This window comes from Anabrus simplex, chromosome 3 (genome assembly GCF_040414725.1).
Source record: "Anabrus simplex isolate iqAnaSimp1 chromosome 3, ASM4041472v1, whole genome shotgun sequence".
NCBI lineage: Eukaryota > Metazoa > Arthropoda > Insecta > Orthoptera > Tettigoniidae > Anabrus > Anabrus simplex.
The window spans coordinates 67,854,165-67,870,171 of record NC_090267.1 but is presented as its reverse complement, the minus strand read 5'-3'; the positions used below and the strand labels follow the sequence as shown (position 1 = coordinate 67,870,171).

The following is a 16,007-nucleotide window of genomic DNA, read 5'->3' as shown; positions in this document are numbered from 1 at the left end:
GTACCATTGCGGTTCAAGTGAAGGCCATCTGAATGTAGATCATTATCTCCTACCCACCCATACTACAAATTTCATTCCCAGTTTCCCCACATACCCTTTCCATAGTCTTATTTAAATCTCAAATTACCCTCCATTCAGTATCCCTCTTACACAGTATCCCACTGATAACAATCTCTGCTTCCTTAAACCTCTTCCGCTCTTCCGTGCTGCCGTAACCAGATCCCAAACATCCCAAACACCTTGTAATAGATTACAAAGTGGAGGCATACTCAGCCTCACTCTGAAGATGTTGTAAAGAGAATTGCCCTTTACTTGGCCTTTGATTTGCCTTCTGTCATAGGAATGAGCAGGAAAAAATCCGTTACTCAACCAGGTCCAAGGATCGTCCTGATGCTGCGAAGAAAAGCTGCCTAATTAATCGGAGATCATTTTCTACTGATCGGTAAGAGAATGTTATGCATCACAGGAAGACGAATTTGGTTTGACCTCTTATCCTCATCTTCACCTCTCCTCTTCACTCCCCATGGAAGAATATAGTATTGTAAATGATGAGAAAGATAGGAGGATGATAGAGCTCAGGAAACAATAGTAGGAAAAACACAGATAAGCACAGTGCCATCTTCATAAATGGACTCTGCACTCAATCTCAGTTCTCCGAGTTCGTTTGCTCCTTAGCCACTGATGGTCTTGTTTCTGAATTTAGTGAAGTTAGTCTTAAGCAAAGTGATTATATCATTATTAGATTATATCATTATTATCTCCTTCTTCAAATGACACTGAGTCAAGTCAAATACAATTCCTCTCCATTTGACTCCCATCTTTCCACCACCCCTGTTGCTTTGTGCTGTTCTTAATCAGATCAGTCCAGCATAATCTGGGTCTTCCTTAGCCTTACTTTGATGTATCCACAAAGACGCACACACAAAATGCTGTCAGTTGTGTACACTATTTTATTTACAAATTATATTTACATCTTCTACAAACACGCACTAATAAGGTGCCATCATAAAACAAAACACTAGTACAAAGAATCAAAAGAAGACTGCAACAGATGCGTGTTAACTACCAACCCAACAAAACCAATTCACATGCTTGATTTCAAACACTCGGCTGACATGGCTTCCACACAAGTCTCATTAAAACAACTCCAATCTATCCTCAGGACTGCCTCTTTATATGCGTTATCTGGCCAGGTTTCTAGAAGAATGTAACACAACATGCCTTCAACAAAATATTAAACAAATTAATTTAAAACACCACCTAATCGATACTTTATTTCTTGCCTTTTGGCAGAATTATAAAAACATTATCATATACAGGACATTTCGACCACTTAGTGGTCATCTTCAGCTGTCTTTAAATAGCTTAGAAGAAACAGTTTGATTAGTAAGTACATTAAAATCTTAAATTACTTTCCCATGGGAACTTATAACTATTGGTTAAAGCGCTTGAAATTTTTGGACGGGGGGGGGGGAGCGGAGGGGGATTTTAGTGATGCAGTGTGTAAACAGGTACTTAAATTACAATTCGCATTTATGGTAATATTTAAAAAAAGAACTATTTTCTAATTGAACATATTTAAAAAATCTTAAAACGTCTGTAATTAGGCACTTTTTGTAAAAACACTAGGTGGTTTGATCTTGCTTATGTTAAAATCGATGTGTATAACAGTCTTCAAGTTTGTTATTGATTGTCTGTTGTGTTGATTATCTTCCTTTAAAGTTGCTTTTTATTTTTAGTACCAGGTTGTGTTGAACTGTTAATTTACAATGGTCCTATGGTGGTCGAAACATACATGTTTATGATAATGTTTTTATAATTTTGCCAAAAGGCAAAAAGTAAAGTATTGATTAGGTGGTGTTTTAAAATAATTTGTCGTTTGAATTCATCAATACGGTCATGAAGTGGACAGCTTGCAATACAACATGCCTTCTCGCAAATTCGAGAGTCTCCAACAGCCCAATTACAATGTAAAGAATTCTCCATACAATTCTAGTCACACCATGCATTGTTCTAGACTTATTACAGTGTATTGCACAATATTGCAGTGGATTATACATCATATATACAGGTAATAATAAATTATATACTATTAATTACGTGTTCTTACATTAAATAAACTCATATTAGTATATACAGCAGATGTTTAATGATATAACCTCACAAATAATACGATAGTGATTTATACCAAATAAAGGCCGGACAGAACTACCTAAATAATAATAATAATAATAATAATAATAATAATAATAATAATAATAATAATAATAATAATACACGTAAACAACTTCATAGCCACACCTCACAAGTAACAACAACAACAACAACAACAACAACAACAATAATAATAATAATAATCAGCGATATTTGCATTATTTACCCATGGGTTAGAGAATATTGTTTCCAAGTTATGTTAGTCTATTACACTTGCGTTAACTTTCCTTTTTTAGTTGTAACTGCATAGATTTTTTTGTTGCATTCTTTCTTCATTTCATCTATTTAATATGTCCAAATCATCTCAGTTTGTGTCAATCTGTGTTATTACTCAGCTTTTCCACCTTTATTCTTTCCATTTCTCTTCAGTTCTCTTTTCTTGTGTGCTGTTACATGCTTCTCAGAAATTTCATGTTTGTTGCTTCTGTTTGAGTTTTACTAGCCAGGTCTCATCTGCATGCATTTTAATAGATTTGTGTTAAGCCTTTTACATAATTTTTTAGCCTCCTTCGTTTCACAAATATTACATATTCCTTGCTAAAAGCAACTAAAAACATCTCCAAATTTACATCCTCCATGCCCTGTCTGAATATCTCCATTAATTTACTTCCTAAAGACTCGGAATTCCCCGTATTTCATCATCTTTGTATTTGATTTTTATTGTTCTTTTCCTTCTCTCTCCCATCTTCTTTATTACCATTACCTTGGTTTCTCTCTGATTCCTCTTGTCTCGATCTACTTTTGATGCAACTGCAACATTTAAAATACAGTGTGTGGCATAAGTTGCTACACTGCTGTAATGTTGGTATTGTACTGCTTATCACTATTAATTCACTCCTGCTGCGATGTATTCTCACTTGATTAAGTGCTACCAGAGAGTGGCAACGCTTGCTGTGACGTATTCTCGCTTAAAAAATATTTTCTGTTAAGCTTGATGCATTTTTCAATTGATATGAAGTGTGTTCAGTATTATGAAAATTGTCAAGGGAACAGTATGTTTTTGTTGTGTAGAAGTAGTGGCAGTGTGATTGTAATTATGCTGAAGTTAGAGAACTGTTCTTTGAATATTTTCTGGACATTATACCTCTTAAATAGAAGGATGTGCATCATCATCATCATATCATCATCATCATCATCTGGAGCAGTTTCCAACCACAGGCTGGGTCTGCTAGGAACATTAGCCTCTTCATTGTTTTCTGTCCATCCACCACTTCTCTTCTGTCACTGTCGTCCTGTTCCCAACTCTTGCCTCGATGCTCTTCTTTACACCTTTCAGCCATCTACCCATCGGTCTTCCTCTAGGTCTCCTTCCCTTCAACTCGATTTCTAACATCTTTCTTGTATATTTTAAATACACTAAATGGTGTGAGCTGAAAGGGAAGCAGAAGAGACATAAGAGATAAAAGTTGAATATAGGTGGTAAAAGATTAGGAACACTGAACAAGATAAGAAAGATAAAAGGAGCCGAACAGGTCAATATAAGTGTTTGTCTGGTTTTCTTATTGTCCTGTACTTCCTACATCAAGACTGAAGATCTGACAAGAATGCCCCTTGATGAGTGTTGAAGCCCGCCCTCCTGATGAAGGCAGGAATTAGAAACGAGCTTCGTTGGGGCTTGAGAAGAAACGGACGTGGAAGATCTGTGATTGATGTTTGAAGGCAGCAGAGTATGCAGATGTGGAGATTGTTCTTGTCCTTTTGTATTTCCTTGCTATTTATCCTCTTCCCCACACTGACTTGTGTGTGTTACGTGTTCCTTTCAATTGTCCATTATTTATAGATCTGACTTGAACTTGTTTGTGCTTTTCTGTTACAATGAAACCTTGTTAGTGTGTTCCCCATTAACACATTTTTCCCGCATCGCAAATTCAAAGTCCTGATTCTCATCATATTAAATGTATTTAAAAATACCTCACTTATCGCATCACGAATTTTCGCTAGTATCGCTTTTGTTTGTTTGTTTGTCCAACCCTTGTCCCGTTTCCCTACGGGATCGGTATGAGGTGAGATGAATCTGGCGTGGCGGGTTTTTGACCGGATGCCCTTCCTGACATCAACCTCATCAGAGGAGTTAATGAGATGAAATGAATGGCGTGATATATGATAGTAGGGAGAGGGTGAAACCCGGTAGGACATGGGTGGACTAACAACTTAAGGCGGGTTAAGTCGTTAGTCCACCCATTATGAATTCTAAATCCCCGATGTCTGTTTTAATATCCATAAATAAAATATTTTGTCTCCGACCATCCTAGATGGAACTAGAGGCAAGTATTTCCATATGGTGTTTAAGTTGTTAGTCTAGAGAACATGGCATGTGGCATGTGGTATCAAAGCTCTTTGTCATGGCCAACCATGATGTTTCATTGCAGGGGACATTCCGCTGTTAATCATGTGAAACTTACAGTTGCTCATTACCACAGCCGTTTAATGTTTTTCTTCAAAGAAAAGAAGTCTTAATGAATGTAAAGAGGATTTACACTTAAACAGAGTGTTACCTCCTGGACTGAAGTTGGTAAAAAAGAATGACATTTTGTCTCTGCTCAAGTTTATGACTCCAGAACATTTAGAGTGGCTGAGGAAAGTTGTAGATTGTGTGCCTTCTGATAACTTTAATGACTTAGAGGAATATGTAAGTGACAGTGAAGAAAATGAATCAAATTTGTAATGAACACTGCATCTGTATGATTTATTATTTACCAACATATTTCTCTATAATGTTTAAAAATCAATTTTAGTGATTTGTTTTTTCATGCACTGAAAAAAGAAGTAAATATTGATTTTTCGTGAATGTCCTACTGTAGAAGTGTATTTTGTTATGATTTAAACTTTTTAAATATAAAATACGCAGTTAAGATTTAGAGCAAATACTCATTAACTCAGAAACTTAGGTTTGAAATATGTTCATGGACTAATGACTGAAGATGTGTACTAGATAAACAATATTTCGAGTTAAAGTAAATACCTACTAACCCTAGGAAAGAATTATACTAGTATTATAACTTCAAAGTAATAGCCGATATGTATGGGTGTTTGATTGGCAGAGATTCTAAAACTGTGATCGTGTTTTTCTCAGAACTTCATTTTCTGACTTAGTCGTTAGTCCACCCATGTCCTCAATTGTTTCAATCAAGTCTTAAGGAGAAGAAAAACTCCAGGTCAAATAATTAAATCAACAAGGAAGTTAAATCTTTCAAATACTGATTCTCAAATTCAATTAATTGATCATAAACCAAATCCAAGATAGCCTATCAGACACCATCACCAGTAACAATCCCCAAAAAGCAAAAGAAACCCGCCCACACAACAGGAAAAAAACAACAACAGGAAACCAGAGAAAGGAACACCCGCTCAACATTAAAAAACAAAGGAAGATAAGAAAAATAATGCTAGGCCGCAAATCACGATAAGAAACCATATCAAGTCCCACTGGAATTCATGGCAACTCCCAAATACAAAATGTGTAGACCAGTTACGTACATGTATTAATGAATTACATAACTAAACCTTAGTAGCGACCAAGGCAAAACACAAAATAAAATTTAAAGATAAGCTAGATCTCAATAAAGGAGAATAAGTGTATAAATAACATGTATAGGTCATAGAGTAAAATGATAGATTTTCAAGTAGAATCATTTGCTTTATAAGTACCTCATCAAGGAGGATCAACTAACTAACTAAATAAATTAAGTAAATAAATAATTAATTAATTTTATCCCAAAATAGAATATTGTTATACTCAACATAACCCAGCAACAAACTTTCACAGCCAATAAGTGTGATAAGGATGTTTGGATAGTATTAATTGAATAAGGATGTTATCAAGAAACAATGAGTAACAAAATGTGAAATTAAACATAAGCAGAAACCAGACTTCAATCAAATTTAAAGAAGCAGGAGAAGGTACATTACCTTAAAACCCAATTTAACACAGAAGTCCACCACTATGAAAATAATGGAATGCAATCAAAAAATAATTAGAACAGATTAAAATAGAAAATCATTACACCACTTTGAAGTAAGGCCCATTCCCATAATAGTGTAATACAGAAACAGTAAATTTAAAATAGGAACATCGAAAACAAAATTTCAAGATAATCAAAATAATAATTTAAAAAATTATGAGGTACTGCACTTTAATTGCCTAGAAATGTACACCAAACAAAATTTACATAGGAATTCACAACTCAAATAATCTCAAACGTATAGTAATACCCCTAAGTGGGCACATGTGTAGCAAATAAGCCGAAGAACACTTCAATTTACCCATTATAAGTTCCTTTTGCACCCACAAAAATTTCTTGACCAAATAATAATAATAATAATAATAATAATAATAATAATAATAATAATAATAATAATAATAATAATAATAATAATAATAATAATGAACGTTCTGCAGGAGTTTGGAGTGGATGAGAAATCTCTGGCCATAATTCGGCAATCTCTTACAAACACTTTTTCTCAAGTCAAATTTATGGGCGAACTCTCAAATCCATTTGAGATAAAAACGGGTTTGAGGCAAGGAGACAGCCTTTCTCCACTACTCTTTAATTGCATTTTAGAAAAAGTTATTAGGGAATGGAGGCTGAGAATGACTGAAAATGGAATGAAGAATGGGGTAAAGATAGGTTGTGGAAAAAATGCGATGATGTTGGATTGCCTTGCCTTCGCAGACGATGTCGTTCTTATTACAGACAACCGTCAAACAGCCAAGAAACAAGTCGAAGAACTACAAAATGTTGCAGTCAAAACAGGGTTAAGAATCTCTTTCGAGAAAACAGCATTCATAGATTCTATAAAAAAAGGCGACACGGACAGACTTGTTACATTGTATGGGGATATCCAGCGTGTGCAAAAATTTAAATTCCTGGGAGAAATACTCACCCCCAATGGAGATGAAAAGGAGGGATTAAAGGAGAGGGTGAGAAGGATGGAGTTGGCATTCAGACTATGTCATGACACCTATAAGTCCAAGTCTCTCTCAATTCAGGCCAAGTTAAAACATTACTGCACAGTGGTTAGAACAGAGTGCCTTTATGGAGCAGAAACCTTGACGAGGATGGCTGACCCAGTCCTTGAAAAAAGAGAAAGAAGATTCTTGCGAAAAATCTTAGGCCCTAGAAAGTCGACGAGTGACCCAAACACATTCCGGTTAAGATCGAATTTGGAGCTCTACAAGACAGTAGAAAGAATCACGACTGTGGTGAGAAAAAGGAGACTGACGTTTTATGGACATATCAAAAGAATGAACCCTGAGAGATTGACCAACAGGATACTTCTTCTGCAGGAAAGGTGGAAAAAACAACCGGGATGGCTTACACACGTGCACAATGACTTGGCAGAAATAGGTATCAAGGAGGAGGATATAAAAGAAAGGACATCATTTAGGAAGAAGGTTGCGGGATTGAGGGATGCGTCTGAAGAGCAACATGCGAAGCCACGGAACATCTCGGTGGAAGAACGAGCAAGAAGAAGTCAAAGACTCAAGAATCTTTGGCGAGAGTGTAAAGAGAAGGGTATCAGTCTGCGTGACAGAAGGAAGATTGTGTAAACGTGGCCCACAGGTGGCCGTATCGATTAATAATAATAATAATAATAATAATAATAATAATAATAATAATAATAATAATAATAATAATAATTCAGTTGTAATCGTGCAAGCGAAGAGGAAGGTTGTTGAGTGAGTGAGTGCTGACATGGGGATTTCAATAGAATTGTACCGGGCGACGATAGGTCATTGGCACGGTAGAGGCAGGAATACGAGGCGCAATATGAGTGGCAGAACCGGACAGCAGGTGAGTTTGGTTTCAATTTTGATGGCTGCATCAGTGATGGCAGTGTTGTTGGTTATTGGAGGGGTCGAGATGAACCCTGGACCTGATCATGAGAATGTGGTTGGTTGGGAAGTCATGGAGAAGATAAGGGAATTTAGTTAGGCCCAAACTGAACAAATGAGAGAGCTATTACGAGAGCAATCTAGTGATCTACGAGAAATGGTGAAAGAGGAGATAAGAAAAGTGACGGAAAGGGCGGTCCAAAATAATAAAGAAATATCAAGTTTGAGGGATAAGGTGAGGAGAATGGAGGAAGAGATAAAAGAGTTGAGATGGCAGGAGAAAAAAAGACAAGAGGAAACCCGAAAGAAAAATATTTTTATATATGGGCTACCAGAGAACACTAAAGAAGACCTGGTAGTCAAAGTGCTGGAGCTAATTAACGAGAAGATGAAGATTAGCTGCAGAGAGGCCGATATAGAAGAACTACAGAGAATAGGGAAAACAAAAGGCAAGAGACCAGTGAGAGTGAGATTTGTATCAAACCTACTAGTGAGAAAGATTCTGCATAGTACAAGCCGGTTGAAAGGTGAGAACATATGGGTCAAACAGGAGATGGAAAAAGAAGCCCTCAGGAACCAGAAAATGCTACAGTTTCACCTAGGGAAAGCTAGACGTAAAGGATTAAGGGCCTACATAAGGCGCAACAAATTAGTGGTGGGGGACAGTAATTGGACGAGGACCTGGGGAGTAGAGCAGTTAAAGAATATGTACAATACAGCGAGTGCATTGGCCGAGGAGGAAGGTGAACGTACGAAGCAGCTGAGACCAGCAGAATGCGGAGCAGCGAGGGACAATCAGCCAGCGATGCAACAAGGACAGAGAGAGGAAGTAACAGATGCTGAATCAACGAATAGCGAAGGCAGTTCAGGCGACCTTCAGAGGCAGCTGAGTGCAGACTTTATGAAAGAAGCAACACCGAAATGCAGACGTGTGAGTATCAAGGACTTCTTGCTCAGAAAAGGTAATGCAAATGAGGGTAGCCTTGATAGAGAAGGTGTTAACACTATAGATGAGAACACTGAAGATCTAGGTGTAACAAGGATTACGAGGTCCAAGAAGATCAGCCAGAGTGAGGGACAAGGGAGAAAGACATAACTAGAGTTAAGAGTAGGGTGTATCAATATTGAAGGCCTTAGGAGTAAGTTACAGAATGAAGCTTTTAAAGAGTTTTTACATAGCTTGCATATTCTCGCATGTGTGGAAACCTGGATTCCACTGAAAACTATTATAGAAATAGGAGAGTTCACAGTCTATTATGTAACTCCCCTTCAAACTACTGAAATTCCTGAACAGATAAACGTTGACTCAAATAAGTGTAAATAACAAGGATAATGGGCGCCACCTGCAAAACACTTGCAGGAATATTTAATTATGTAGAGCAACGAGCCACTCCCTCTCCCAAGGCGACGGTCATCAGGCTGACGAGGCTCCAGACTTGCTTTGTAACCTTACCTGTTGCTATATAACCCCTGAAATTAAATTTGGGTAACATGCCAGGTTCAGCCTCACTCCACTGACAAAAGACTCACTTAAAGTTTGATTCTATGATTTTACTCCCAGAATAAGAACTAATATGTGACAAACACCAACAAAAATAAACACTTATGCAACCCACTTAGTGCTTGCTGTTTACATAGAGCTAATATACACAATACTATACAACAAAATCATCTCTACAAATCGAACATCATTATACTTTTAACATACCTCCAGGTAAGAGCCCCACTGCACTCCGCTGTTACCGTGAATCCTAATCTGGTAGAGAAAAGTACGACGACTATTTCTCTACATATGGATGCAACCTTCTTTACTAACAGCATCCCTAACCTTATTTACACTTCTTCGTCGTCTTGAATTTCTTCACAATTGCTGGCTGGACAGACAGCGTTACATGTCCGGAGGCAAGCAAACAGCAAAATTCTCCACCAACTGAAGCTGCATACTCGGGTTACAAGTTCCAAACAAACACTTTCTTTTACAGAAAGTCCACTGCAAAGCCGGTAAGTCGTTGAGATTATACCATGTTCACTCCGTAACAGATACTCCAAACAATAGCAGATCGTATAGCAAACTGCGCAAATACGTCGCTCCCGCAGACCAGTACAAATGAGAAACACACAGTATCAGCATCAGAGTCAGAAACACAATGAGAATCAGAATCAGAATGCCTCGCCGCACACGCTTACCCACTTATATATCCTTGCTACGCGTGGTAATCGCGTCCTGAAAAGTTATTGGTAGCAACGCTCACACCGGCACTTCTTCCCGCGTCACTCTGTCAACACAAACCTCGCTCAAAACAAAGCCCTCGCATTGGCTATCGAGTATATGATGTGACATAGACCGTCCACTCATGTATGTCCACATTGATTCACCCCAATTCTTCAACCGATACAACCTGCCGTACCCCGTGTTTTCAAGCCACCTGTTGCAACACCTCCAACTGACTTCAACCGTCCTTCCCGATATAGTCGCAGTTTTCCCGGTTGCACAATCCTTACGGCTAGGCCATATTTACAGACTCTTACCCAAACGGAAATTTATACAAAATATAATGATGAACATATGCAATATTCCCTAACTATACATTCTTCTTATAATATTACGTTTTTACATGGTATATAAACAAAATTACATGATTTTAACCTAACAAACTATATACGAAAATTTCCTAACCTAAAAACTCGGGAGTCGTACATACGTACGGTTACAATACCTCCCCTTGATTTGTGAAGATTATAAACAATACATCTGAGCAAATCACAGTCTTTTCAGTACAGCAGCCTACACAGCCTGTCAAAGTCACTCAGGATTTAAAGAAAATTCACATATTCTTCTTAACATACACAAAACATCTGAACTTACAATACTTCACCTTACATACCTCTTAAGATTGTGAATATTGTGTGTACCAATCATGTCACCTTTGTTATTCAACAGGTGATAAGCACACTCGCCAACTTTCTTACCTACTGTATAAGGTCCCTGATACAATTTAAAAAACTTATGAATTTCTTTGTTGTCTGCAGATGAAATGTGTGGAACCTTAAGTAACACCTCCTCCCCTACTTCAAAACTATCTCCATGATGCCTCCCCTGCTGCATCATTCTCCTATCAGCTGCCTTCCTTAAATTCTGCTTCGCTAAATCAATCACCTTTGAAGATACCACTTCTGCTGAGGTTAGATCTACCATGGTTGCCAATCTCACACAAAAACTCTCTTCCCATTCTTTCACACACAACTTACACAGACTTTCATTCGGAACACATATACATTTCACAATCAAAACATCCCTCCTGTACTGAAAACACACCACAATCGCACCTCTTTCATCAATACTCTTCCACACTTCAATGAAATCATTCGTACGATCTTCAGCATCAGATATTCCACTCAACATACGTTTGAATCGACCTCCTGTTCTCTCATACACATTGTCACTCTCAATTGTTTTGGTCAGGGTACCGATGGTACTCTCCTGGACCATTCTGTCTCTGTCCACCATTCTGGCGGATATTGGAATGACTGTCACTATTCCTAGCAGAACTTAAGGAATCGAACCTCTCTAACAGCTGTTCCATGTCCTTAATAGTTTCAATTCTCTGCATGCATGCTGCCAACTGAACCTCTTCAGAAAAATGTCCCAACATCCTTCTCACTATATCCTGTTCTGATGAATTTAAGTTCAGGCTCTGATTTAGTAACACATGCTCCAAGAAGTACTGAGTCATGCTACCCCCTCCCTGAGTCCTATATCTGCCAAAATTAATTTTGTCTTTAGCTTTCCCTTGAATACTATTGTTCCAAAATTTGGCCTTAAAGGCTACCTCAAATTCACTCAAGCAAGTAATCGTTTCCCTGTATACATCATACCAGAGTTTAGCCTCCCCCATAAGAGCCTCAGAAATCTTAACCTCTACGGTATCCCACTGGGTGATACCATCTGACAGCCCTTTCCCAAATCTTTGTTTAACTACCTTGAGAAATTCCATAGGACCTAATTGCCTATTATTGAACCGTGGTAACTCTACTTCCTTGACCACCTCAATCTGCTGTGCTACCTCAGTCATGTTTAACCCCTTCGACTTTAAATTAGTAAATTCCCACTCTAACTTTTCAGTTTTCTCTTTTGTTTCCTTAATTCTAGTGTCCACATTAATTCTCATTCCTCGAATTTCTTCTGTCACACTAGACTTCACGCTCTCCACTTTCTCCTCAAGAATAGATCTAAGTTCACTTTTGTCCTTTTCCATCTGAACATGTTGGTTTTGAAATTGAGTGATTTGGCCTTCAACTTTACTCTCTATAACATCCTGCCTCATTTTAATCTCATCCACCTTCATAAATTTCTCTTCCACCAGTTCAAACCTCCTTTCTGTATTAACCTTAACACTCTGCAGTTCTCTGTTAATGCTTGAAAATTTCTCTTCCATTTTCTCTGTAAGCATCTTGCCAAAACTATGCAACTCCTTCTGTTGACTCTCAATTTTATCACTTAATTCCTTCCCCTGATTACTAATTTTACTACTCAAATTATCCCCTTGATCACTTAATTTATCACTTAATTTAGCCAACTGCTCTAATACTAACTTCATAAACTCATTATTACCCCCCATGTTACTTTGATTTTGCTCACTAGCTTCCCCTTCACCCCCCATTACAATTCCATACACTTTTTCCATAGACATATTTTCACTCAGACAACTACTTTCATCAAAACTTTGTATGCTTGTGTCAGAGCTGCTCTCCTGATCATTAACAGACATGCTTCCTTTATGCACTACACTTCTCAAATTTATAGCATTACTATTATTCTCACTAATATTCATGCTCCACTGATAAACATAACACTCCAAACATGACAACACCGATACATAACTCCTGACACAAGCTCACTAAAACACTGGACCAAATGTGCCTACCAAGGTTATATAGCAAGTCTGGATATCATTCTGCCTCACGTTGGCGGCGCCAATTGTAACTCCCCTTCAAACTACTGAAATTCCTGAACAGATAAACGTTGACTCAAATAAGTGTAAATAACAAGGATAATGGGCGCCACCTGCAAAACACTTGCAGGAATATTTAATTATGTAGAGCAACGAGCCACTCCCTCTCCCAAGGCGACGGTCATCAGGCTGACGAGGCTCCAGACTTGCTTTGTAACCTTACCTGTTGCTATATAACCCCTGAAATTAAATTTGGGTAACATGCCAGGTTCAGCCTCACTCCACTGACAAAAGACTCACTTAAAGTTTGATTCTATGATTTTACTCCCAGAATAAGAACTAATATGTGACAAACACCAACAAAAATAAACACTTATGCAACCCACTTAGTGCTTGCTGTTTACATAGAGCTAATATACACAATACTATACAACAAAATCATCTCTACAAATCGAACATCATTATACTTTTAACATACCTCCAGGTAAGAGCCCCACTGCACTCCGCTGTTACCGTGAATCCTAATCTGGTAGAGAAAAGTACGACGACTATTTCTCTACATATGGATGCAACCTTCTTTACTAACAGCATCCCTAACCTTATTTACACTTCTTCGTCGTCTTGAATTTCTTCACAATTGCTGGCTGGACAGACAGCGTTACATGTCCGGAGGCAAGCAAACAGCAAAATTCTCCACCAACTGAAGCTGCATACTCGGGTTACAAGTTCCAAACAAACACTTTCTTTTACAGAAAGTCCACTGCAAAGCCGGTAAGTCGTTGAGATTATACCATGTTCACTCCGTAACAGATACTCCAAACAATAGCAGATCGTATAGCAAACTGCGCAAATACGTCGCTCCCGCAGACCAGTACAAATGAGAAACACACAGTATCAGCATCAGAGTCAGAAACACAATGAGAATCAGAATCAGAATGCCTCGCCGCACACGCTTACCCACTTATATATCCTTGCTACGCGTGGTAATCGCGTCCTGAAAAGTTATTGGTAGCAACGCTCACACCGGCACTTCTTCCCGCGTCACTCTGTCAACACAAACCTCGCTCAAAACAAAGCCCTCGCATTGGCTATCGAGTATATGATGTGACATAGACCGTCCACTCATGTATGTCCACATTGATTCACCCCAATTCTTCAACCGATACAACCTGCCGTACCCCGTGTTTTCAAGCCACCTGTTGCAACACCTCCAACTGACTTCAACCGTCCTTCCCGATATAGTCGCAGTTTTCCCGGTTGCACAATCCTTACGGCTAGGCCATATTTACAGACTCTTACCCAAACGGAAATTTATACAAAATATAATGATGAACATATGCAATATTCCCTAACTATACATTCTTCTTATAATATTACGTTTTTACATGGTATATAAACAAAATTACATGATTTTAACCTAACAAACTATATACGAAAATTTCCTAACCTAAAAACTCGGGAGTCGTACATACGTACGGTTACAATTATAAGTTAAAAGAGAGACGAACCGAAAGGGGTAGATACCTGGGTGGGATAATGGCGATGGTTAGGGAGGATTTGCAAGCTAGAATAATTCAGATAGAATCAGAAATGGAGGAAATGATGTGGGTCAGAATAAAGATGTATGATGAAAATGAGTCAGATTTATGTATTGGTTTTGTCTACAACCCTCCTGAAACCTCGCCATTTGCGAAAAGGGTTTTCTTTGATGAGTTGGCATTAGAAATCAATAGAGTACAAAATATTTTTGAGGATACAGGTATTCTAATAATGGGGGATTTCAATGCGAGGGTTGCAGACCAGAAGCCGGTATACGACAAGGAGACAGAAGAAGCTGTTTATGTAAAAAAAAGAGAGTGAGCCAGGATAAGGGTTGTAATAAAAATGGAGAAAAGTTGCTAGAGCTATGTGGTACGATAGAACTATATATTTTGAATGGATGGTGGCATGGCGACGAATTAGGGAACCTGACATACATTATGGAAACAGGGGGTAGTAGCATAGACTTGGCGTTATGCTCCAGGAATGCGTTGCCTGTGATTAAAAGTATGGAGGTTAAGGAATGGGGTGAGTCACATCATCTCCCAGTTATTGTCAGAATAAAAGTTAGAGAGGGTAAGACACTAACAAGCAATATGATAAAATACAAAGAAACGATAGTCACTAAATATAGGTGGAGAGAGGAGCTAAAAAACGAGTTTATGAATTATTATGATGGAGAAATAGGACAGATAGTGAAAGCTGGAATAGATTCGATGATCGAGAGGAACCAAACGAGTACAGCAGTTAAAATAATTGAAAATTCTGTAAAGATGGCAGGGGAGAAGATGAAGATAAAGGAGGGGCAGAATATAATAGGAAAAGGCTGGTACAATGACGAATGCAGGCATAAAAAGTATGAAGTGATGAAAGCATTGAAAGAGTTTCGGAAGCATGGGGGAGAAAACCATAGGATGGGATTCTGTAACTTGAGAAGATAATATAGGGAATTACTGTATGCAACTAAGTCTGAATGGCAGGAGCAGAGAGTTGTCGAATTAAATAGCAATGCAAAACAGAATGATAGTAGAAAAGTATGGAGTACAATTAAGGGGATTTGTGGAATACGGAAGCTGTCGCGGCAGACGGTAATAAGTCAGGATATCTGGGTGGAGCACTATAAGAAACTATTAGAGGCTGAAGATAGGTGGAGACCGAGATTAAACGATACCGGTATATCGGTAGGGCTAGGGTGTACTGTGCCGGCATTAGATAAGGAAATATCGAAAGAAGAAATAAGGGAGGTACTAGGGAAAGCCAGGAAAGGCAAATCAGGAGCGATTTCGGGTATCACTAACGAATTTTGGAAGCAGCTGGCGCAAAATAAGGATATCCTAGAAAGTATGGCAAAACTGTTTAACAAAATATTTGAAGGAGGTGAGTTCCCAAAATCTTGGCAAGAGGGAGTGATCTGCCCAATCTATAAGAAGAAGGGAGATAAAAACAACCCTAACAACTACAGGGGT

At 38.2% G+C, this 16,007-nt stretch overlaps 1 protein-coding gene across 1 annotated transcript in view; it reads left to right on the top strand.

Moving 5' to 3' along the window:
* LOC136865972 (serine-rich adhesin for platelets) overlaps window positions 1-16,007 on the top strand; it is a 211,432-nt gene that overhangs the window by 33,488 nt on the left and 161,937 nt on the right. Inside the window, exon 3 of the mRNA XM_067142550.2 lies at window positions 341-442. The gene's annotated coding sequence lies outside the window, so the exon portion shown is untranslated. The remainder of the gene's footprint in view (window positions 1-340; window positions 443-16,007) is intronic.